The sequence below is a fragment of the Natator depressus genome, chromosome 8 (genome assembly GCF_965152275.1).
Source record: "Natator depressus isolate rNatDep1 chromosome 8, rNatDep2.hap1, whole genome shotgun sequence".
Taxonomy (NCBI): Eukaryota; Metazoa; Chordata; order Testudines; family Cheloniidae; genus Natator; species Natator depressus.
In genome coordinates this window covers 37,658,396-37,682,868 of record NC_134241.1, presented here as the reverse complement: position 1 = coordinate 37,682,868, position 24,473 = coordinate 37,658,396, and the positions used below count along the sequence as shown (strand labels likewise).

The 24,473-nt window shown below is 42.5% G+C and overlaps 1 pseudogene; it reads right to left on the bottom strand.

The window, feature by feature from the left end:
* Window positions 1-5,738: 5,738 nt before the first annotated feature.
* On the bottom strand, window positions 5,739-24,403 carry LOC141992677 (protocadherin gamma-B6-like; annotated as a pseudogene).
* Window positions 24,404-24,473: the final 70 nt, after the last annotated feature.

The following is a 24,473-nucleotide window of genomic DNA, read 5'->3' as shown; positions in this document are numbered from 1 at the left end:
TCGTCATTTAATTCATAACATTCATTACCAAATCAATAGATGAAATGAAATTTGTAAGTGTTATATATGGGTGGGCTTTGTCAAATGGGTACTATAAAACAATTTGTAGTCTGTGTATTTCCCAGTCTGATAGCTTTCAAGTTCAGTTTTGTAATATCTAGTCTAATTTTCCTTGCTAATGCTACCACAAGAGAAAATATATGCCAATAATGCATGAAGTCAAAATATGAAAGGAACACTTGTGTGTATATATATATACACAACATACACATATACATAGGTAGATACCATATATGTAGTAGTAATATCCATTTGATAAATTACAGAGCCATGAGATGAATAAGATCACATGTTTCTTCAATTTGGCATGCATCTTTGAACACTTCAATTGCACTTTGACCACTACTGTGTGCCTTTGAGGACAATCTATGTTCATATGTTCTAACTTCTAAGATTTCCAGACCGCTGAGTCCTTCAAAAATGAGGTATTCTGAAATATAAGCATTAGAGGGAAATGTTTCCTACTTCCCCTCAGTTGTGGAATATGCTCCTCCCCCGTTAAAATATTTAAACTAACCCCAGAGCCATTTTAGTCAATATTTAGTCATGCTCCAGGGACAATTCTAAGGATCGATATCTCGAGATTCTGGAGGGCTATTAGTAGATCTACGCTATTGAAAAGTTAAGTGTTTAACACGTCCATTGAATTCAGCACTTGCTCCTAGCTCTGGAAAGTGCAAAGAGGGCCACCTCCAGAACATATCATGTGTACGTACAGAAATGCATTTTAAGGATTGTTATGGCCCCTATGATCTATGAATATTTGGATTCACGGTACCCAAGAAAACCTGGCTTGACAAGAGCAGATAAAGACAGAAAAATACTCTACAACATTTTTAAATCTCCCAACTATTTGTAAAATATTTCCACCATGTAAATTGTGTGGTATCTGCAGAATACATTATGACATTTTGTGAGGGTTTTTTTTTTATCATCACTTGTTTTAGTTGACCTACATAATTATGTCATGGCTCTACCACTGGTAGGAAATAAAATAATCAAAAAATATGCCAATAACACCTTTATATGACACCATACCCCAATATCATCCTATAAAAGTCTCAAGAAAAAGATGAGAAGTCGGTCAAATATTTCATAATTTATGATTACAACAACCACCTAAAATCTTAAAGAAGAGGTGCTCAGAAAAGCATACAGAAGAGTATTAAAGAAAATTTGCATATTACAATTAGATGACTTTAATAGTTTTGTGCTTCTTCCAAAGAAGACATCTTACCTAAGTTGCATAAATATTTCCACATAATGTACTTATTTCAGTTAAACCTTTTGTAATGAGACGAAAGAGGCTCTGATTTGGAAAGTAAGAATGGATGTGCAATTAAGGAAGTGGATAGGGAATTGGGAAGCTTGAGTTTTATCTCAGATTCAAATGCAGAATTCCTCTGTGACATACCCAAATCATTTATATCCTTTGCCTCTCATTTCGTCATCTATAAACGGAGATAATCTTTCTCTGTCATGCAGGGATTTTTGTTCTGAAGACAAATTCATTTATATATATGATACCTCAACCACTATGGAGATAAAAGCAAGAGATACACCTAAAAACATTAAGGCAGTATTTCAGAATGACTGCCTACAATGTAAAAATATCAGATTACGCATGAAAAAAGAAGCTCACCTCCCCAGTAGTCTCCGACTCAATCTGTAAACATCCATTGCCCAGAAATGACATCCCAGAGCTGTCACTGAACAGAATATTCTCTGCCGTCTGGGCACTGGGTTTCAGGAAGGTACATTTATTCCTCCTTAAATCTGAGGACAAACACAGCTGGTAGGTGTAAGGCAAAGACCCATCTTCATAGCTTGGTGGGAACACAGAGCCGGTCTTTGGATAAGGGTCAGGACCAAAACACTGAAGCAATTTGGGATTTCCTGACCTTCGCAATTTCATCACAATGGCCAGTGTCACTGTCAGGAGGAACAAAAATGAGATCAGGGCTAAAGCAAGCACCAAGTAGAACTGTAAATCAGACTGAGATGCCGAGTCACCCGATTGGTCGCTCATTTCCGGAAGAGCCTCTTGGAAGTTCTCGGCAAACACCAGGTTGAGAGTCACTGTGGCGGACAGAGGCGGCTGCCCGTTGTCCTTCACCAGGGTGACCAGCCTGTGCTTCACGGCATCTCTGTCCGCAAAGGCGCGGGCTGTCCGGATCTCCCCGCTCTGCAGCCCCATGCTGAAGAGCGACGGGTCCGTGGCCTGGAGCAGATGGTAGGAGAGCCAGGCATTGTGTCCCGAGTCAGCATCCACCGCCACCACCTTCGTCACCAGATAACCTGCCTCGGCCGAGCGAGGCACCATCTCGAACAAGGCGGAGCCATCGGCTCCGAGCGAAGGGTACAGGATGCGAGGGGCGTTATCATTCTGATCCACAATAAACACCCTGACTGTGACATTGCTGCTGAGAGGCGGGGACCCGCCGTCTTGGGCCTTCACTTGCATCTCAAACTCCCGGAATTGCTCGTAGTCGAAGGAGCGCTGCGCATAGATCGCTCCGGTCTGGGAGTTAATGGAGATGTAGGAGGAGAGAGGCACCTCTTGGAGGTTGCTGCTCAGGATGGAGTAAGTGACTCGGGCGTTCCGGTCCAGATCCCGGTCTGAGGCTTTTACACTGAAAATAGAGGCCCCCGAGGGATTGTTCTCTGGCACATAGGCGGTGTAGGAAGGCTTCTCAAAGAGAGGCGCGTTGTCATTGATATCCGAGATGTGCAACAGGATGGTTTTCTGGGTGGAGAGTGGGGGAGAGCCTTTGTCTGTGGCGGTGATTGTGATATTGTACTCCGGGGTCCTTTCCCTGTCCAGGGTGCTGTCTGTGAGGAGCTTGTAGTAACTGTTAGACGAAACCACTACTTTAAAAGGCAAATTGTGTTGGATGTGACAGCTGACTTCTCCGTTTTCTCCCGTGTCTTGGTCACGAACTTTGATCAGAGCTATCACTGTCCCGGGTACTGAGTCTTCAGCTACCGGGCTGGACACGGATGTAAATGTCAATTCCGGAGCATTGTCGTTTTCGTCAAGAATTTCTATTTGAACTTTCGAGTGAGCGGATTGGCCACCCCCGTCCCTGGCTTCGACCCCCAACATGTATTTATGTGTGTCTTCAAAGTCTAGAATCCGTGTATTTGTAATTCTTCCTTCCTCAGGATCTAAAAAAAATAATGTACGTGCATTATCTGGTATGTTGCTGAATGAGTATGTGATTTGGGCATATAACCCTTCATCCTGATCCGCGGCTTTCACCTGAAGCACTAAGGAGCCCCGTGGTAGGTTTTCCCTCAGACTGACTTTGTAGATCTCCTCACTAAATACGGGGGGATTGTCATTAGCGTCAGTGACATTAATCCTAATATAAGCCGTCCCGGATCTGACTGGATCTCCCCCATCCACGGCCGTCAGGATCAAGTGTTGAGAGTTTTGCTTTTCGCGATCCAAAGATTTTTCCAGCATTAATTCTGGGTATTTATTTCCATCCGGGCTCTCCTTTACAGCCAGGGTAAAATGCGGGTTCTTGCTGAGTTGGTAACTCTGCACTGAATTGACCACAACGTCCGGATCTTGCGCAGATTCTAGTGGAAACCGCGCACCAGGCAGTGCTGATTCAATAACTTCTAAATCAATGTGGTTTGCCTTGAACCGCGGCGCGTTATCATTAATATCCTGGATCGCTACATTCACATGGAACACATTCAAAGGATTTTCCACCACAGTTTCGAGTGTCAGGACACAAACGGGTGTCTCCCGGCATATCTCCTCCCGGTCTATCCTGCCATTCACATACAGGTTGCCATTTTCCCCATTCACACTGAAGTATTGCTTTTCCGAATTGACACGAAGCTTTCGCTGCTGCAATTCTCTGATATTTAATCCCAAATCCTTGGCGAGATTCCCCACAAGGGAACCTTTCGCCATTTCCTCAGGTATGGAATAACGAATCTGCTCCGAGACCGCCCGGCAGAACAAAGACAATAAGAAGGGAAACAACAGTACTTGCCGTGTGACTGCCCAGCTCGATTCTCGGGGCCTGATTTCCATCCCGGTCTGTGCCAGATTTGCTCTCTCCTTTCCTTGTTTTGGTTACATCTGGTGTTTACAAATCCCATCAGGGCAAAGGAATCCACGGCAGAGGGATAAACATTCCGGTATTGTGTGTTCTAACGGCAGTTCCCTCTTCTCAGCCGGACTGGGAAGGTCTCTCTGCTGTTTCCTCTGCGATCTGCGCTGTGTGACGGAGCAATCGCACTGCAGGAGGCTCCGGTGGATCTCCAGCTCCAGCCCTGACTCCGCATTGGCCAACAGCGGCACTCTGAGTCTCAACGGGAGAACTGCAACAGCAGCGATCTTATCAAGGCGCCGGTACAGTACTACTCACAATCACGTAGATTTGCTTGTTTTGTTTTGTGCTTTCTCTTCTTATTTGTATGGAAATGCAAAACATGTAGTATAGTAAAAGCATTGCAGTGAAGTATAAACAGCTGTGTTTCTTAACATCAGTATAAATTTGAAATCTAAATGCTTTTTGAATATATGTGTGTGTGTTTGTGTCTATTTTCGGACAGTGTAAAACTTAAAATCATTGAGATTTCTTTGCCTTTGTTTGCATATATATGCGTGTATGTGTGGGTGTACGTCTTGGTGTGTGTCTGTGTAATGAATATGTACAAGAACAACAATTTCCATGTAAGAACCACATCCTCCGCAACCACTCCTATGGGTGAGATTCAGCTAAGCGCAGTTCTAAAGCGATTGACTGAAAGCAATAGTTTTTAAACCCAATAGCACCGAATAGAGTGATTGCGGGTTCAAAATATACATCTAAACTCCCGAGCAAAACTATTTTCGTGGTTAGCCCTTATTGTCCCTTTTAGGTGATCTTTCCTTCGAAAGTAATCTGCCCACTCAGAATACATAGGTAGTTTCTAAAAAGTACAAAGAAAATTTCTCTTGAGTTGAACTATAATGAGAAACCAGGTCCTTTTCTCTCATAGAACTGTGCTAAAGAAGACTTTGATAGTTTTCCACACATTCCAAAAACTAAACAGGAATGGAAAAGTGAAATGACAAAAGAACATTATTATTGCAGGAAATTTAAAAGAATGTCGAAATAGTCTCTTCTTCTTAACCAAATATTTACATAACTTTAGTTTCATTATTATGCATTTCTACCATGTATTATTTGCAATACGGAAAGTCAGATGAAATCATATTTGGAGTTAAATAGCCAATATTTATATAAATATTATAAATATTATAAAAATAAGTTAATATTGAGAACTGTGCTGTCACTGAAACATTTTGCCCTTCAGTAACATTCTTATTCTCTCTGAAAATCTATGTTTCTAAAAATATAGGAAAATGTCCTTACTTTGTAATATCTCAAGTAAGGTAATTTATATAGTATCACAGATTAAAGACAGACTCAAGTTTTGAACAAATCACCTTTACATGAGAACTGCAAAAGGGAACTATGAAATCCTTTTTCTAAATGGGTTCACAATGTAAATATTATTACATAAAATATATTTATATATACATATCAGTCCAGTACTCTGAGGACAACATTGACTCCAAACTCAGTTCAGAATAGCATGCTAAAGTCTGGTTCGGATGATCAAAGCTTTAAAAGGAAAACGTCTAGTATCACCGATAACCTCTCTCGCTCTCGCTCTCTCTCTCTCCAACATTCTCTCTAAAACACTTGATTCATTCTGTAATTCTCTAGCGATTAGCAGCTAGCTGCATTTACATATATAAATCACAAGATTAAACAAATATTAGCTGACCTGAATGGACGTCTGATCCCTGTTATTGTCTAACTCTTCAGTAATTAGAATACGATCCTTTATCTCACAAGCGTGCTGACTCGTCAGAGTATTTGCATAGTTTGATTTGGGAAAGTTTAACTGGCTCTTTCTGGAGTCCGTGGTTAGAGAACCCACATGTGAGCAGGAGTGAAGAAAAGCTCTAACTCCATCGATCCCCACAAACTGCGAGAGGTGAATTCCACTGAAAGTCACACTGGAGGAGTCAAACAGCTGCGAGTTTCTCCACCTGCGGAGCCTCAGGGCCAGTAATACTATGATAAAGGTAAAGAACAAGCAAGAAACGGAAGCCACAGGGATCACCAAATACAAGGTGAGGCTGGACTGAAGGTCTGCAGGAGCTGAGAGGCTGCTTAAATCGGAGAGGATTTCGGGGGTGCTGTCAGCCACCACCAGCGTGACAGTGGCCGTGGCAGAGAGAGGTGGCTGCCCATTGTCCTTCACCAAAACCACCAGACTTTGCTTGAACACATCTTTGTCTACAAAGTAGTGTGCTGTCCTGATTTCACCGCTGTGGAGTCCTACAGACAGGGCCAGCCCACAATATTTTGGGATCTGAGGCAAGAAACTCAAATGTCGCCTCCATGCCCCCACACTTGGGCCAAAACTTTGAAAGGTCTCAATTCTGCCTTCTTCCTGTTCTACTCCTCTCGTGGTACTGCTCTGCTACCTACCCCAATAAAGGAGAACTAACAACTTAAAATGCCTTGTTCAAAAATTTTAAGTAACACTTAACTTTCAAATGCCTGACCAGGAAATGCAACTTTTCCTGTCTGCATAGTAAACACTGGGATTATTATCTGTTTGAATAATCAAAGTGGTGCTTTCCATGCCTTCTTGGTTGCAAAGATTTGAACTGCTTCCTGAAGGTCCACGGTCTGGGCCAGCTCATGCTCTATTGAGATGGCTACAAGGCTCATCAGCTCTCCTGTGTCATTGTGGAGCATAGATGTGTTTTTATTAACTTCAGCTTAGAGAAGCTGTGTTCTCCACTGGCAACTGTTACAGGAAGTGTTAGAAGTATGTGCAGAGCAACAAAAGCATTTGGAAAGAGGGTGGTCATCTTATTTATGCACACATATTCCAGAACAACCTTTGGAGTTGATCCTGCTGACATGTATCTTGAAAGGGCTTTCAGTTCATCACCTAAATAACTCGCATCAATATTGTGCATGTCATCATGTGTCAGTACTGTCTCTAGTGCCCTGCATTGCTGGTGTAGGTCTTCTTGAGGTACAGTGAAGAGTTTTGGAATATCATACAACATCCCAAATATACTGCTGTGTTCTTTGAGCTGAAACATTCTTCAACTGACTGTATTGCACAATCTAGTACCTGGTTAAAGAAATCAACTTTGAACTGTTGTTTGGGGTCTCTTATGGGATTATCCCGTGCCTCGTAATCAAAATGTCTTCTTCTTTGGTGACTCTTGTATTCTTGAATGGGTGGGAAAATAGCTTCAGTGTGAAGTTCCTCTGCCAACTTCTGTGCATTCTTCAGAACATTTTGAAATACCTCATCTGACCGGTAAGACTGTAGGTATGACTTTGCTTTGTCCAGTTGTTCCATTGCTCCAGATATATCAAGGTCAACACCTTGGAGTCTCTTGCTTACAACATTTATCTCAAACAGTATGTCATGCCACAACACTAAGCCACACAGAAATTTGAAGTTATGTATGTTTCTGGTGATTCCATTTCCCTCTGCCACTGTTCTCCCATGAACAGTTCCTGTCATAGAATTATCCTCCATAATCGCAACTATGGAATCATCTATCTTCCCAATTTGATGTTTGATAGGCTTTATTGCCTCCACTTGACTTTCCCATAGTGTGGCACTCAGTGGTTTCAGTGTCAGAGAGGATGTTTCCAGATGTTGCTTCAAAATTTGCCATCGGTGAGTTGATGCAGAGAAAAATACATAGATGCTTTGAATTATATTAAAAAATTCAGCAGCCTCACTAGAACCTGATGCTGCATCACTGACCATCAAGTTCAATGAATGAGAACTACATGGGACAAAAAAAGCTAGAGGGTTTAACTCTCGGATCTGTGTCTGCACTCCTCTGTTCTTTCCTCTCATGTTGGCACCATTATCGTAGCCCTGAGCTCTCATGTCAGCTATCACAATTCCCATATCTCCCAGCTTTTTAAGAAGCTCATTTCTCATACCAACTCCTGTAGTATCATCAATGTCAATAAATTCTAGAAAATGCTCTCTGACAGTCACCATTGCAGGGACATTTTCACTAGGTTCTGTTCTTGTTACAAAATGCACCATTAAAGTCATTTGTTCCATATGGCTGATGTCTGGTGTGCAGTCCATAATAACAGAGTGATATCTTGCTGACTTCAGATCTGCCACAATCTTCTATTTGACTATTGTTGCCAGTAACTGTATGATCTCATTTGAATTGTTTTTCCAAGGTAGTGGTGTGTGTACATTTCTTGGGTGGTGACTCTTCTTAGATGCTCCTGGAATACAGCATCAAACTCAGCTGTCAGCTCCACAATTTTAAGGAAATTTCCATTGTTTGGCACATACAGCTGACCTGAAGTGCCACGCAGTGCTAGGTTTTGGGTAGCAAGCATTCTCACAGTGGCAATGCATCTTTTCAGAACATTTTCCCAGTAAAGCGACTCTGATGCAATCTTCTCTTGATGCTGATCATCTATAGTGGCCTTTAACCTTAGTCTCATCTCAAGCTCTTTCCACCTATGGAATGCTCTCTGGTGATTTGCTGTCTTCTCATGGCATGCCAGATTTCTAGCCAGATTTTTCCAGTCCTTTGTTCCTGTAGAACCCACTGTGTCTGGAACATTAGACTGGAGGAGTTTCCAACAAAAACAGTATGCAGCATTCTGGGTTTTTGAGTACATAAGCCATGGCCTCTCCACTTTGTCACCATTGGGGATGTTATATCAGTAATGTGTTGGATGGAACCTTCTATTTTCATTGTCTTTGGGGAACATGAAGTTTTTCACTTGCTCTGGCCCATGCAGTACAAGGAAGTCCCTCAGGCTACTGCTCAAGTGGGTCCACAGTCCTGGATCATCTAGACTTAAAGAACTAAACTCAGTAGCAGCTGTTTCTTGCACCTCCACCACACTCTTCTCTGATCTACACTTTTCTTCAGGAATGTGCATGGTTACATCCATTTGAGATGGAGATATGGATGCTGCAGTAGCTGCCAGGTCACCTGCACTCTGACTAACTGGAAGATCAGGCATCACCTCACCACTCACATCCTCACTGGGGCCGGATGGCTCACCATGAACATTTGTGTCTATGTATCTCAAGAGAGCTCCTTCCTGCTTAGATAGAAAAGATTCCTTTGCTTTCTTGCTTTTTCTGAATGCTGCTCCTGAGGGGTGTTTTCTTTCACTCATGACTGCTGTTCTGTGCCAGCTATCTTGGCTCTTAACACTCGATTGAAGGGGACAAATAAGCAGGCTGGTAGCAGGGCCTGAGTGAGGGAAGATATCAGTGTCTTAAGGGCCTAACTGGCTCCTACTACTTCAGTTGACTGCCTGTTCTCCTCAAGTGAGTTCAGGGAAGCAGAAGGAAACAGGAAGCTCCCTGAGAAGCTGGTGTTAATCAGTCCAGGTTCCGGGGGGTGCTAGAGAGGTACATAAGAGGCTCCTCCTCCTCTCTCTCCCTGCAGCTCATGCTGCGTTCCGTTATTCCCTCTCACCTTTTCTCCTGCACACCTGTTATGTCTCTTGTGCCCTCCTTCCTCCACCACAGCACTCCATCTTCTCTGTGCATCTAGAGCAGAGAGAATACATCTGCACCAGTGGCAGACACAATTTTCTACATCTGGGTCCTACTGGCATCCCTCCCCCCCACAGTCTGGCACCTGAAGCAGCAGCCTCAGTTCGCCTCATGGTAAGGCCAGCCCTGCCTACAGAGAAGAGTCCTGGCTCTGTAGCCTTTAGCAGCTGGTAGGAGAGCCAGGAATTCTGCCTGGAGTCTGCATCCACCACCACCACCTTAGTGGTCAGGTAACCTGGCTCGGAGGAGCGAGGGGCCAACTCCATTCCCCTGGAGCCATCGATGGGAAAGGAGGGGTGTAAGATGTGCGGGCTGTTGTCATTCCGATCCAGTATCAAGATAGTGATGGAGACATTACTGAGGAGAGGCAGTAAACTCCCATCCTTAGCCTGCACTTGGAACCAAATCTCCTAGAACTGTTCGTAATCAAAGGAGTGCAGAGCATAGAGAGCCCCAGTCTTGGAGTTAATGGAGATGGAGGAGAAGAGTGGAGCTTCCTGGATCTGACCCTCGGTAACTGAGTAAGTGACTCTGGTGTTGTCATAAATACACATAGGGAAGCTGTACTGAATTGCCTTACCTGTAAGGGGTTAATCAGCTCAATTAACCTAGTTGGCACATGACCAGAAGGACCAATGGGGAAAGAAGATACTTTCAAATCTGGGGGTGAGGGGAGCTTTCTTTGTGCTCTCTTTGTTTGTTCCCTCTTTGGGTGAAGAGAGAGACCAAGCAGGTAAAACATCTCACAAAAACATACCTGACATGATACATGTAAAATTACAAAAATTGTAGTAATGGCAAGGAAATGTGTTAGATTATCTTCTGTTTTAGCTTGTGAATTTTCCCTATGCTAAGGGGTAGATTATTCTTGTTTTTAGAACTATAAAGCTAAGTCCAGAGGGGAGTCCTTTTTATCACCCTGTAAAGTTACCTTCATCCTGATTTTGCAGAGGTGCTTCTTTTACTTTTTTCTTTATAATAAAGTTCTTCTTTTAAGAACCTGATTGATTTTCAGTGTCCTAAAAACCAAGGGGTTTGGTTTGTGCTCACATTGTAACGAATTGGTTAGTATATTATTCTCAAACCTCCCCAGGAAAGGGGGTGAAGGGGCGTGGGGGAATATTTTTGGGAAATAGGGACTCCAAGTGGCCCTTTTTCCTGAATTTTTGTCTAAATCACTTAGTGGTGGCAGCAGTACCATCCAATGACAAGGAAAGGATTTGTTCCTTGGGAAAGATTTAACCAACGCTGGTAAAAATAAGATTAGGGGGTCTTTCATGTGGGTCACCACATCTGTACCCCAGAGTTCAGAGTGGGGAGGGAACCCTGACAGGTGTTCTCCCCCCCGTTGGGGTCACTCACCCTCAGGGAGAAAATGGAGACTCCTCTCAGGTTATTCTCTGTGATGTAACCTGTGTAGGATGTTTTATTGAAGAGGGAACTGTTGTTGTTCATGTCTAAAATCTGGAGTGGGATCGTGGTGGCTGTAGAAAGAGGAGGAGTCCCATTGTTTGTGGCAGTCATTGTGGTATTGTATGCAGCCACCTGCTCCCTGTCCAGGACTCAGTCTGTCACCAGACTGTAATAATTATCCAACAATTTCCTCGCCTGGAAAGGGAGGCTGCTGGGTGTGGAGCACGTGACCTCCCCGTTCTCTCCTGAATCTAGATCTTGCACATTTAAAAGGGCGATGACAGTCCCGGGGGGAGAGCCCTTAGGGATCGAGCTGATGAGAGATGTGATTGTTAATTCTGGAGCGTTGTCATTCACATCGCTAACAACTATCACAATTTTGGATCTGTCAAAAAGACCTCCCCCGTCATGGGCTTGAACTTCAATTTCATACAACACAGCTTCTTCAAAGTCCAAGTTCCCCACGACTGTTAATTCTCCCGTCCATGAATCCAAGTGGAATATCTGTGAAGCTTTATTAGTTATCTTTCTGATTGAGAATTTTACCTCTTGGTGTATTCCTTCATCCGGATCAGTCGCTTTCACTGTCACCATCATGGACCCCACAGGCATATTTTCTAAAACATTAATTTTATAAGCAGGCTGACTGGTACTTTGTCTGACTGGTGAAAACTGGTGTCATTAGCATCATGAACAATAACGTGGATTTGCGCAGCGCCAGATTTGACTGAACCTCCCCCGTCAGTGGCTGTGAGGATTAGATCATGAACAGCTTGTTTTTCACTTTTCCAGCACCAGTTCTGCATATTTAACTCCATCTGATCCAGTTTGCACATCCAGAGAGAAATGCCTATTACTGCTGAGGTGGTAGCTCTGCAGAGAATTTATCCCTAAATCTGGGTCTTGCGCCTCCTGCAGGGGAAACCGAGATCCCGGTGCTGTTGTCTCGCTGATTTTTACTACCGATTCTTCCGCCTGGAAGTTGGGATCATTGTCATTAATATCTGTGATTTCAACTTAAACTCTATAAAGCTTCATTTTTCTTGAACTACAATCTCAAAATCTTCTACGTCTAATAGCACGATCACAGTCCCGGATGGACAGTCCTCGGGGACTGAATTGAAGAGAGACCTGATAGTAATTTTGGGAGCGTTGTCATTCACATCATTGACCACAAGAACAACTTTTGATCTGTCACAATGGCCTCCCCAGTCATGCGCTTGCACCTCAATTTCATATAACGCAGATTCCTCAAAATTCAGGTTCCCCATGACTGTCATTCTGCCCTTTTTCGAGTCCAAGTGGAATATTTTGAAAGCTTTCTCTGTTATTTTGCTGGATGAGTATTTTATCTCTTTGTTGACTCCTTCATCCAGACCAGTGGCTTCTACTGTAACCACCCTGGAACCTTTCTGCAAAATTTTCCAAAACGTTCACTTTCTAGACAGGCTCAGTAAAAGCCGGCACATTGTCACTTCCATCGAGAACGATAATTCTAATTTGCACAGTGCCAGACCTGACTGGATCCCCCCATCTCTAGCTGTGAGGCCTAGATCGTGAACAGCTTTTTCTTCCCTGTCCAAAGACTTTTCCAGCACCAATTCGGGATATTTTACTCCATTTGATCCATTTTGCACATCAAGAGAAAAGTGCCTATTACTGCTGAGCTGACAGCTCTGGAGAGTATTAGTTCCAAAATGTGTGTCCTGCACTTCTGGGAGAAGAAATCACGATCCCGGAGCTGTTGTTTCACTAATTTTTATCTCAATTTCTTCTGCTTGGAAGCTGGGGGCATTGTCATTAATACCTGTGACTTCAATTTCAACTCTATAAAGCTTCATTTTATCCTCCCTCCACTATAACCTCACAGTTTAACAGACACTCCTCCAGCCCGCCACAGATCTGCTGTCTGTCTATCCTTTCTGTGGCGATTAAATGGCCTCTCAAAATTCAAAGCAAAATACCAAGTCCTACCTGTGGAAACAAGGCAGACTCCATGTTCTGAGAGTTGCTTTACATCCAGCCCCAGATTCTTTGCGACATTCCCCATGAAAGATCCTTTCTCCGTTTAGTCCAGAATCAAATAGCAAATCTGCCCAGAAACTGCCTTCAAAACGGGAACCAATATAAAGCAGAACAGGGCTCGCCCTTTGCAGTACTGGAGCCTTTTGTATCTGCCATTCCTGCAGTGATGTGGAGAAGCATCTGCTTCTCTGTCAGGGGAAAGATCTCTGTGTACAGTTCATCTTTGGGAGGGATAGCTCAGTGGTTTGAGCATTGGCCTGCTAAACCCAGGGTTGTGAGTTCAATCCTTGAGGGGGCCAGTTAGGGGATCTGGGGCAAAAATTCGGGATTGGTCCTGCTTTCAGCAGGGGGTTGGACGAGATGCTATCCTGAGGTCCCTTCCAACCCTGATATTCTATGATTCTATGAAATGTTTCCAAAAATATCAAGAGTTAAACGAAATCCAATTTCAGCAAATATCATCCTTTAATGTCGTCCAGACCCAGTGAGTATGAATCTGTTCACTCTGTGTTCTGTGCTGTGTAACTGCGGGCTGGGCTGGCTGGATCTCTCATTGCATTTCTCCCCCTGATTGGTGAACAGCGGCGCTCAGAGCCTCAACCAATAACTGCAGCATCTCCGCGCTGGAAATTTTAAATTGGTATTTTATATTTGAGATTTAATATTGTAAATAAGCCACTTTCTGTTTCTTTGGTAAATATACCTGATACCGAGGGAAGGAACAAAATGTTGGGTGGTGGGGGATCTCACTTTATTCCCTTGAAAGAGTTACTGATAAAGTTTGCTGTAGTTTAAATATGGTTGTGTATGAATTACACATACTCAGATTTTTCTAGACTTATCAGATATATCTTTTAATCTAACAGTCCATCTGTTTGACTCTCATTTGTGTTCAGTTGTCATATTCTAATATCCTTTTAAGTGACCTTATTCCTAACATATACATATGTCACACGAAGTAATATGTTGTTCATATCTCAGATATTTTGACTTGGTCAAATCTGCCATTTAAGTCCCAGTATTCATTACCAGCTCAATGGATGAAATAGGAATACAGAAAACATGAGCGCTCACTATGGATGAGCTCTGTCAAATGAGTGACATAAAATAATCTGTACTCCATAAATTTTCAATTCTTGTAGTTTTAACATTCAGTTAACAATTGAGAATAGAATGAGAGGCTTCATTGAAAATTATACCAGAAGAGGGTAATAATGCATAAATGCAAAATATGAACTGACAAACCTGTATTTATATACAGATTCCCAACACACACATATACAGATATATTCCACATATCTGGTAGTAATACCAGTTTGACAAACTGCCTACCCATATAATGAATAAAATCACATGATTATTTGGTTTATCCTGCACCTTTGGCCACTGAGACTCACAGACTTCAAGGCCAGAAGGAAACCATTGTGATCATCGAGTCTGACAGCCTGCACACTGCAGGCCACAGAACCTCACCCACCCATGCCTGTGATAGACCCATAACTTCTCACTGAGTTACTGAAGTCCTTAAAGTTCTCACATCCTCATGATTTAAAGATTTCAAATTACAGAGAATCCACCATTTACTCTAGTTTAAACCACTAAGTGACCCGTGCCCCATGATGCAGAGGTAGGCAAACACTCCTCCCACCCCCCAGAAGTCTCTGCCAATCTGACCACTGGAAAAATTCCTTCCCAACCCCAAATATGGTGATCAGTTGGATCCTGAGCATGTTGGTAAGACCCACCAGCCATACACCTGAGAAAATATTGTCTGTAGTAACTCAGAACCCTCCCCATCTAGTGTCCCATCTTCAGCACTTGGGGATATTTGCTATTAGCAGTCGCAGATAGGCCACTTGCCATTGTTGGCAATCTCATCATACCTTCCTTTCCATAAAATTATCATGCTCAGTCTTGAAGCCAGTTAGGGTTTTTGCTTCCATTGTTCCCCTTGGAAGTCTATTTTAGAACTTCACTCCTCTGATGGTTAGAAACCTTTATCTAATTTCAAGACTAAACATGTTGAGGGCCAGTTCATATCCATCTGTTCTTGTGTCAATATTGGTGCTTAACTTAAATAATTCATTTCCTTCCCTTGGTATTGATCCTTTTGATGCATTTATAGAGAGCAATCATATCTCCCCTCAGTCTTCTTTTGGTTAACAAGCTAAACTCCCAGAGTCTCCTGTCAGTGTAGATCTTCCATTCCTCTGATCATCCTAGCAGCCCTTCTCTGTACCTGTTCCTGTTTGAATTAATCTTTCTTAAACATGGGAGACCAGAACTGCACACAGTATTCCAGATGAGGTCTCACCAGGGCCTTGCATAATGGTAATAACACTTCCCTATGTTTACTGGAAATACCTTGCCAGATGAATCATAGGATTGCATTAGATTTTTCATGGCTGCATCACTTTGGAGGCTCATAGTCACCCTGTGATTGACCAATACACCCAGGCCGTTCTCCTCCTCTGTCACTTCCAACTGACACATCCCCAGCTTATTGCCAAAATTCTTGTTTAGTCCCCAAGGGCATGACCTTGCACTTTACACTATAAATTTTATCCAATTTCTATTACTCTAGGTTTCAAGAAGTTGACGAATCTTTTTGTATGATATTCCAATCCTCCTCCATATCGGCAATACTTCCCAACTTTATGTCATCCAGAAATTTTATTAGCACACTCCCATTTTTAGTGCCAATGTCATTAATCAACATGTTAAATAAGATTGGTCCTAAGACTGATTTCCCTCCAAACTGACAGTTCACCTTTCAGTATGATTCACTGTAGTTTCCCCTTTAACCAGTTCCTTATCCACCTTTAAATTCTCATATTAATCCCTATATTTTCCAATTTAACTAATAAGTTCCCATGTGGAACTGTATCAAATGCCTTACTGAAATCCAGGTTGATTAGATCTGCTGCATTTCCTTTGTCTAAAAAATCAGTTATCTTCTCCAAGAAGGAGATCAGGTTGGTCTGGCATTATCTACCTTTTGTAAAACCATGTTGTATTTCATCCCTGTTACTGTTTACACCTCTTTGGCCTTACCTACGTTCTCTTTCAAAATTTGTTCCAAGACCTTGAATACAATTTAGGTCAAACTAACAGGCCTGTAGTTTCCTGGATCACTTTCTCCCCTTTCTTATAAATAGGTACTATATTAGCAATTTTCTAATCATAGGTCATGGCCCCCAAGTTTACGGATTCATTCAGTTGCCCTCTGTCCACCACTTAATCTTTCATGACAACTTGTGAGATCCCAAGCCACTGACCACTTCAAAAATTGGAAATGTTTCCAGAGAAATATTTCCTTTCCCCCCTCCAAATGTAGAATATGCTCCCTCTCCACACCTAGAAATATTTAAATGGTCCCAGACTCACCATAGATACTATTCTCTCATGCACCAGTGAGAGTTCTATGGTTTGCTACCTGGAGATCCTGAAGGACTGTAAGTAGATCTATGTTACTGAAAAGGGGAGAGTTTCACATTCCCATTGGGAATCAAAACTTGCTCTTAACTCTGAAAAGTGGCACAAAGAAATTTCCCCAAAACTTGATATTTGTATGTATATAAAGGCTTTTGGAGGAAATTTCTAAATATTTGTATACTCCTTGTGAACACAGAACATTGGCTCAGGGTAGCTAAGAGAAATCTGGTGTTACAACTGAAAATAAAGAAAAATTGTCCTATAATATTCTTTTAATCTCACAAATATTTGGAAAAGTGTTTTTGTCCTTTAAATTGTGTGGCATACCCAGAATAACTAATAGTGTTATGTAAAGATTTTATTATCAGTTACTTAGCATGATGCATCAAGGATCTGCCACTGCTGAGTTATAAAATCATAAAAACTTATGCCATTAAAACATCTATATCACACCACCGCCCAACACAATGCTATAACAGAAAGAGGTCAGACATTCCCCAAAGAACAAGAGTATCTTTCTATACTTGTGGCTATGACAACTATCCAAGGTCTTACAGAATCATAGAATTGTGGACTGGAAGGGACTTCCAGAAGTCATCTAGTCCAATCCCCTGCACTCATGGTGGGACTAAGTATTATCTCTAGACCATCCCTGGCAGGTGTTTGTGTAACCTGGTCTTAAAAATCTCCAGTGATGGAGATCCCATAACCCAGCTAGGCAATTCATTCCAGTGCTTAACCACACTGACACTTAGGAAGTTTTTCCTAATATCCAATATAAACTGCCTTTGTGGCACTTTAAGAGCATTGCTTCTTGTCCTAGCCTCAGAGGTTAAGGAGAACAATTTTTCTCCCTACTCCTTGTAACAAACTTTTATGTACTTCTCCAGACTAAAGAAACCCAATTTTTTCAATCTTCCCTTATAGATCATGTTTTCTAGACCTTTAATAATTTTTGTTGCTCTTCTCTGGGCTGTATCCATTTGTCAACATCTTTCCTGAAATATGATACCCAGAACTGGACACAATACCCTAGTTGAAGCTAATCTGTGTGGAGTAGAGTGGAAGGATTACTTGTCATGTCTTGCTTACAACACTCCTGCTAATACATCTGTGAAGCATGGCTAGAAAGGGTTAAACATCCTGCAAAATACATAACCCTCAAAAGACGTGGGGAGATAATGTTTGTGTTTTTGTGTATTTTGTGTATGAGTAGGGTCGACAAAGTAATCAACAGTCCCTGTCTATGCTGTATTCTGATAATTCAGAGACCAAAAGAACATCATATCATTTAAATGAATTGTAAACACGGGATATCTCGGTATTCATCTCTCTTTGAAATGTACTGTGAATGGTGGAGGAACAAGCAGATGGCCTTATGTTAATTCATATAGCTAAGTACTGGTGATGGCCCTCTTTCAAAGTCATTCTAATTATCCTTTGTTCCCCAGGGAACTCCAACTTGTCAAAAGACATGAAATTGTATAAAAGATCCTTGGATCCTGATTCTGTCATCTCAGATCTGCTTAGGCTTCATCAGTGGAAGTTTGAATCGCAAGACTGAGGTCCCAGTTATGCTGGTATACCCTGAATATGAGATTTGCATATTGGACTATAACCTATGAACTATTTCTGAAAGAACTCTTTGCAACTACAAAGCTCACCATTTCTGCTATGAATATGAACCTCTATGAATTGAACTCATGTCTGTATGTATATTGATCTTTTAACCATAGTCTCTATCTTTTGTTTTTTAATAAATTTTAGTTTAGTTAATAAATATTGGTTGCAGTGTGTATTTGGGTAAGATCTGAAACATTCATAAACCTGGGAGATATTGTGTCTGATCCTTTTGGGATTGGTAGAACCTTTTCTTTTATATGATGAAATAAGATTTACAGAAATTTTCATCATATTTTACGTGGGTACCTGGATGGAGGCCTGAGGCTGGATCACTTTAAGGGAACTGTGTTGTTTGGACTTCTGAGTAACCAGTAAGGTAATAAAGAAGGTATTTTATGCTGGCTTGGTGAATCTAAGTACTGGAATATCCACCAGCTTTGAGGGGATTGTCTGCCCCATTCTTTGCAGTTCACTCTAACTGAGTGACCAAAGCTGGCTCCCCACTAGAACCCCAGTCACAACATCCCAAAATGATGTTCATTTTTTTTTTGCAACAGTGTTACACTGTTGACTCATATTTAGTTTAAGATTCACTATGACCCCTAGATCCCTTTCTGCAGTACTCCTTTCTAGGCAGTCCTTTCCCATTTTGTATGTGTGCAACTGATTGTTCCTTCCTAAGTGGAGTACTTTGCATTTGTCCTTATTAAATGTCATCCTATATACTTCCAATCATTTCTTCAGTTTGTCCAGATCATTTTGAATTGTAATCCTATCCTCCAAAGCACTTGCAACCCCTCCCAGTTTGGTATCATACACAAAGTTTATAAGTATTGTGACAAAGTTCCTCCTCTACTTTGGTGGGTATTGCGCTTATTGGCGGATTTGCTCACCTTGGAGCTTCACGGCAGCCCTCAGTTTGGCCGTTTTCATGATTCCATATTCCAGGTCAACTCCTCCTGTGTCTGACCAGGAGTTGGGAGGTTTGGGGGGAACCCGGGCCCACCCTCTACTCCGGATTCCAGCCCAGGGCCCCGTGGAATGCAGCTGTCTAGAATGCCTCCTGGAACAGCTGTGCGACAGCTACAACTCCCTGGGCTACTTCCCCATGGCCTCCTCCCAACACCTTCTTTATCCTCACCGTAGGACCTTCCTCCTGATGTCTGATAATGCTTGTACTCCTCAGTCCAACAGTCCACGTTCTCACTCTCAGCTCCTATTGCCTCTTGCTCCCAGCTCCTTACACACGCACCACAAACTGAAGTGAGCTCCTTTTTAAAACCCAGGTGCCCTGATTAGCCTGCCTTAATTGATTCTAGCATCTTCTTGATTGGCTGCAGGTGTTCTAATCAGCCTGTCTGTCTTAATTGTCTCCAGAAGGTTCCTGATTTTTCGGGAACCTTCCCTGTTACCTTACCCAGGGAAAAGGGACCTACTTAACCTGGGGCCAATATGTCTGCCTTCTATTACTGTCCTGTAGCCATCTGGCCTAACCCTGTCACAGTATACTCTCTATGCCAATATCTAAATAATTGATGAAGTTATTGAACAGAACCAGATCCAGAACTGATCCTTGTGGGAACCCACTTGATATGCCCATCCAGGTTGACTGTGAATGACTGATAACTACTCTCTGGGAATGGTTTTCCAACCAGTTATGCATCTACATTATAGTAGCTCCATCTAGGTTGTATTTCCCTAGTTTGTTTATGAGAAGGTCATGCAACACAGTAACAAAACCCTTACTAAAATTAAGATATACCATATCTACCACTTCCCCCCTACTCACAAGGCTTGTTACCCTGTCAAAGAAATCTATTAGATTGGTTTGACACAATTTATTTTTGACAAATCCATCCTGACTGTTACTTATGTCCTTATTATCTTCTAGGTGTTTGCAAATTGATTGCTTAATTATTTACTCCATTATCTTTCCAGGTACTGAAGTTAAGATGATTGGTTGGTAATTCCCCAGAATGTCCTTATTCCCTTTTTTAGATTGGCACTATATTTGCCCTTTTCCAGTCCTCTGGAATCTCCCCATCTTCCATGACTTTTCGAAGATAATTGCTAATGGCTCAGATATCTCCTCAGTCATCTCCTTGAGTATTCTAGGACTGTGGCTCTCAACCTTTCCAGACTACTGTACCCCTTTCAGGAGTCTGATTTGTCTTGTGTCTTCCCCCCCCCCCCCAAAAAAAAAGTTTCACCTCACTTAAAAACTTACAAAATGAGACATAAAAATACAAAGGTGTCACAGCACACTATCAATGAAAAAATGCTTACTTTCTCATTTTTACCATATAATTATAAAATAAATAATTTGGAATATAAATATTGTACTTACATTTCAGTGTATAGTATACAGATCAGTATAAACAAATCATTCTCTATTAAATTTTAGTTTGTACTGACTTTGCTAGTGCTTTCTATGTAGCCTCCTGTAAAACTAGGCAAATATCTAGATTAGTTGATGTACCCCCTGGAAGATCTCTGAGTACCCCCAGGGTACATGTGCCCCTGGTTGAGAACCACTGTTCTAGGATGTATTTCCTCAGGCCCTGGTGACTTGAAAACGTCTAACTTGTATAAATAATTTTTAACTAGTTCTTTCCCTATTTCAGCCTATGATGCTACCTCATTGTTACTGGCATTCACTATGTTAGATGTCCAATCGCTACTAACCTTTTTGGCGAAAACTGAAACAAACACGTTTCTGCCATTTCCACATTTTCTGTTATTGTTCCCCCTCCCCCTCTTATTTAGTAACGGGCTTACCTTGTCCTTGGTCTTCCTCTTGCTTCTAATGTATTTGTAGAATGTTTTCTTGTTATCATTTATGTTTCTAGCTAATTTAATCTTTTTTTTTTTTGCCTTGGCCTTTCTAATTTTATCCCTACATACTTGTGTTATTTGTTTCTATTCATCCTTTATAATTTGACCTAGTTTCCACTTTTTGTCAGACTCTTTTTTTGAGTTGCAGACCTTTGAAGATCTCCTGGTTAAGCTAGGGGGTGCTCTCTTGCCATACTTCCTAGCTTTCCTACACAGTGGGATAGTTTATTCTTGTACCCTTAATAATAATGTCTCTGAAAAACTGCCAACTCTCTTGAACTCTTTTCCCCCTTAGACTTACTTCCCATGGGATCTTACCTACCAACTCCTTAACCCTGCTACAGTCTGCTTTCTTGAAACCTATTATCTTTATTGTGCTGTTTTCCCTCCTACCATTCCTTAGAATCATGAACTCTATCATTTCATGATCACTCTCACCTAAGCTGCTTTCCACTTTCAAATTCTGAACCAGTTCCTCCCTATTTGTCAAAATCAAATCTAAAATACCTTCTCTCCTAGAAGCTTTGTACATCTTCTGAAATTAAAAAAAATGTCTCCAATACATTCAAAGAACTTGTTGGACAATCTGTGCCCGGGAACGTTAAATGAGGCTCAGTTATTCAAAAGAAGCATTTTGAAGAGTATTACAAAAATACATGTTTCAGTTAGATAGCTTTCATATTTTTCTCTACCATCAGAAAAAAAGCATATCTTAAAGAAGATATATAAATGTTTCTGGACAATGCATTTATTCCAATGAAAGATTTTGAAATTAGTGGAAAGATGCTATTCTCTTGAAAGTAAGAACTGTCTTGCACTTAAGGCAATGGAAAGGGACTTAGGAGGTATAACTTTTTTCCTCGGCTTACTTACATACTTCATTCATGACTTGCCACGGCTCAGTTACTCCTATTATACCTCACATACTCGTGTAAAATGGAGATAACTTTCTCTGCCTTGCAGGGATGTTGTGACAACAAATTCATTCATATTTTGAGACCACGGATAATATGAGGATGAGGGAAAGACACCTAGACTTTCACAATAAAAACCTGTATTCTGCAAAGATATCATGTAAATAATGAAAACAGAAACTCACCTCCCTAGTAGTCTCCATCCCACCATGTAAGCTGCTACCAGCTCCATTGCCCATAAATGCCACCCAGGAGCTGTCACTGCACAGAATATTCTCTGCCGTCTGGGCACTGGGTTTCGGGAAGGTACATTTATTCCTCTTTAACTCCGAGGACAAGCACAGCTGGTAGGTGTAAGGCAAAGACCCATCTTCATAGTTTGGTGGGAACACAGAGCCGGTCTTTGGATAAGGGTCAGGACCAAAACACTGAAGCAATTTGGGATTTCCTGACCTTCGCAATTTCATCACAATGGCCAGTGTCACTGTCAGGAGGAAGAAAAATGAGATCAGGGCTAAAGCCAGCACCAAGTAGAACTGTAAATCAGACTGAGATGCCGAGTCACCCGATTGGTCGCTCATTTCCGGAAGAGCCTCTTGGAAGTTCTCGGCAAACACCAGGTTGAGAGTCACTGTGGCGGACAGAGGCGGCTGCCCGTTGTCCTTCACCAGGGTGACCAGCCTGTGCTTCACGGCATCTCTGTCCGCAAAGGCGCGGGCTGTCCGGATCTCCCCGCTCTGCAGCCCCATGCTGAAGAGCGACGGGTCCGTGGCCTGGAGCAGATGGTAGGAGAGCCAGGCATTGTGTCCCGAGTCAGCATCCACCGCCACCACCTTAGTCACCAGATAACCTGCCTCGGCCGAGCGAGGCACCATCTCGAACAAGGCGGAGCCATCGGCTCCGAGCGAAGGGTACAGGATGCGAGGGGCGTTATCATTCTGATCCACAATAAACACCCTGACGGTGACATTGCTGCTGAGAGGCGGGGACCCGCCGTCTTGGGCCTTCACTTGCATCTCAAACTCCCGGAATTGCTCGTAGTCGAAGGAGCGCTGCGCATAGATCGCTCCGGTCTGGGAGTTAATGGAGATGTAGGAGGAGAGAGGCACCTCTTGGAGGTTGCTGCTCAGGATGGAGTAAGTGACTCGGGCGTTCCGGTCCAGATCCCGGTCTGAGGCTTTTACACTGAAAATAGAGGCCCCCGAGGGATTGTTCTCTGGCACATAGGCGGTGTAGGAAGGCTTCTCAAAGAGAGGCGCGTTGTCATTGATATCCGAGATGTGCAACAGGATGGTTTTCTGGGTGGAGAGTGGGGGAGAGCCTTTGTCTGTGGCGGTGATTGTGATATTGTACTCCGGGGTCCTTTCCCTGTCCAGGGTGCTGTCTGTGAGGAGCTTGTAGTAACTGTTAGACGAAACCACTACTTTAAAAGGCAAATTGTGTTGGATGTGACAGCTGACTTCTCCGTTTTCTCCCGTGTCTTGGTCACGAACTTTGATCAGAGCTATCACTGTCCCGGGTACTGAGTCTTCAGCTACCGGGCTGGACACGGATGTAAACGTCAATTCCGGGGCATTGTCGTTTTCGTCAAGAATTTCTATTTGAACTTTCGAGTGAGCGGATTGGCCACCCCCGTCCCTGGCTTCGACCCCCAACATGTATTTATGCGTGTCTTCAAAATCCAAATTCCCTATATTTGTAATTCTGCCGTTCTCAGGATCTAAATGATATATTTTACGAGCATTTTCTGGAGTGTTGCTGAATGAGTATGTGATTTGGGAATTTAACCCTTCATCCTTATCAATGGCTTTTATCTGAAGCACTAAGGAGCTCTTTGGTAGGTTTTCCCTCAGACTGACTTTGTAGATCTCCTGAGTAAATTCGGGGGGATTGTCATTGGCGTCAGTGACATTTACCCTAATCTGAACAGTCCCGGATCTAACTAGATCTCCCCCATCCACAGCCGTCAGGATCAAGTGATGAGAGTTTTGCTTTTCCCGATCCAAAGATTTTTCCAGCACTAATTCTGGGTATTTATTTCCATCCGGGCTCTCCTTCACAGCCAGGGTAAAATGTGGGTTCTTGCTCAGCTGGTAACTCTGCACTGAGTTGATCCCGGTATCTGGATCTTGAGCAGATTCCAGCTGAAATCGCGTACCCGGCAGTGCTAACTCATTGATTTCTAAACTAATGTTACTGTTGATGAACTTCGGGGCGTTATCATTTATATCCTGGATTGCTACATTCACATGGAAAACATTTAAAGGATTTTCCACCACCGTTTCGAGTGTCAGGACACAAAGGGGTGTCTCCCCGCATATCTCCTCCCGGTCTATCCTGCCATTCACATACAGGTTGCCATTTTCCCCATTCACACTGAAGTATTGCTTTTCCGAATTGACACGAAGCTTTCGCTGCTGCAATTCTCTGATATTTAATCCCAAATCCTTGGCGAGATTCCCCACAAGGGAACCTTTCGCCATTTCCTCAGACATGGAATAACGAAAGTGCTCCGAGACCGCCCGGCAGAACAAAGACAATAAGAAGGGAAAC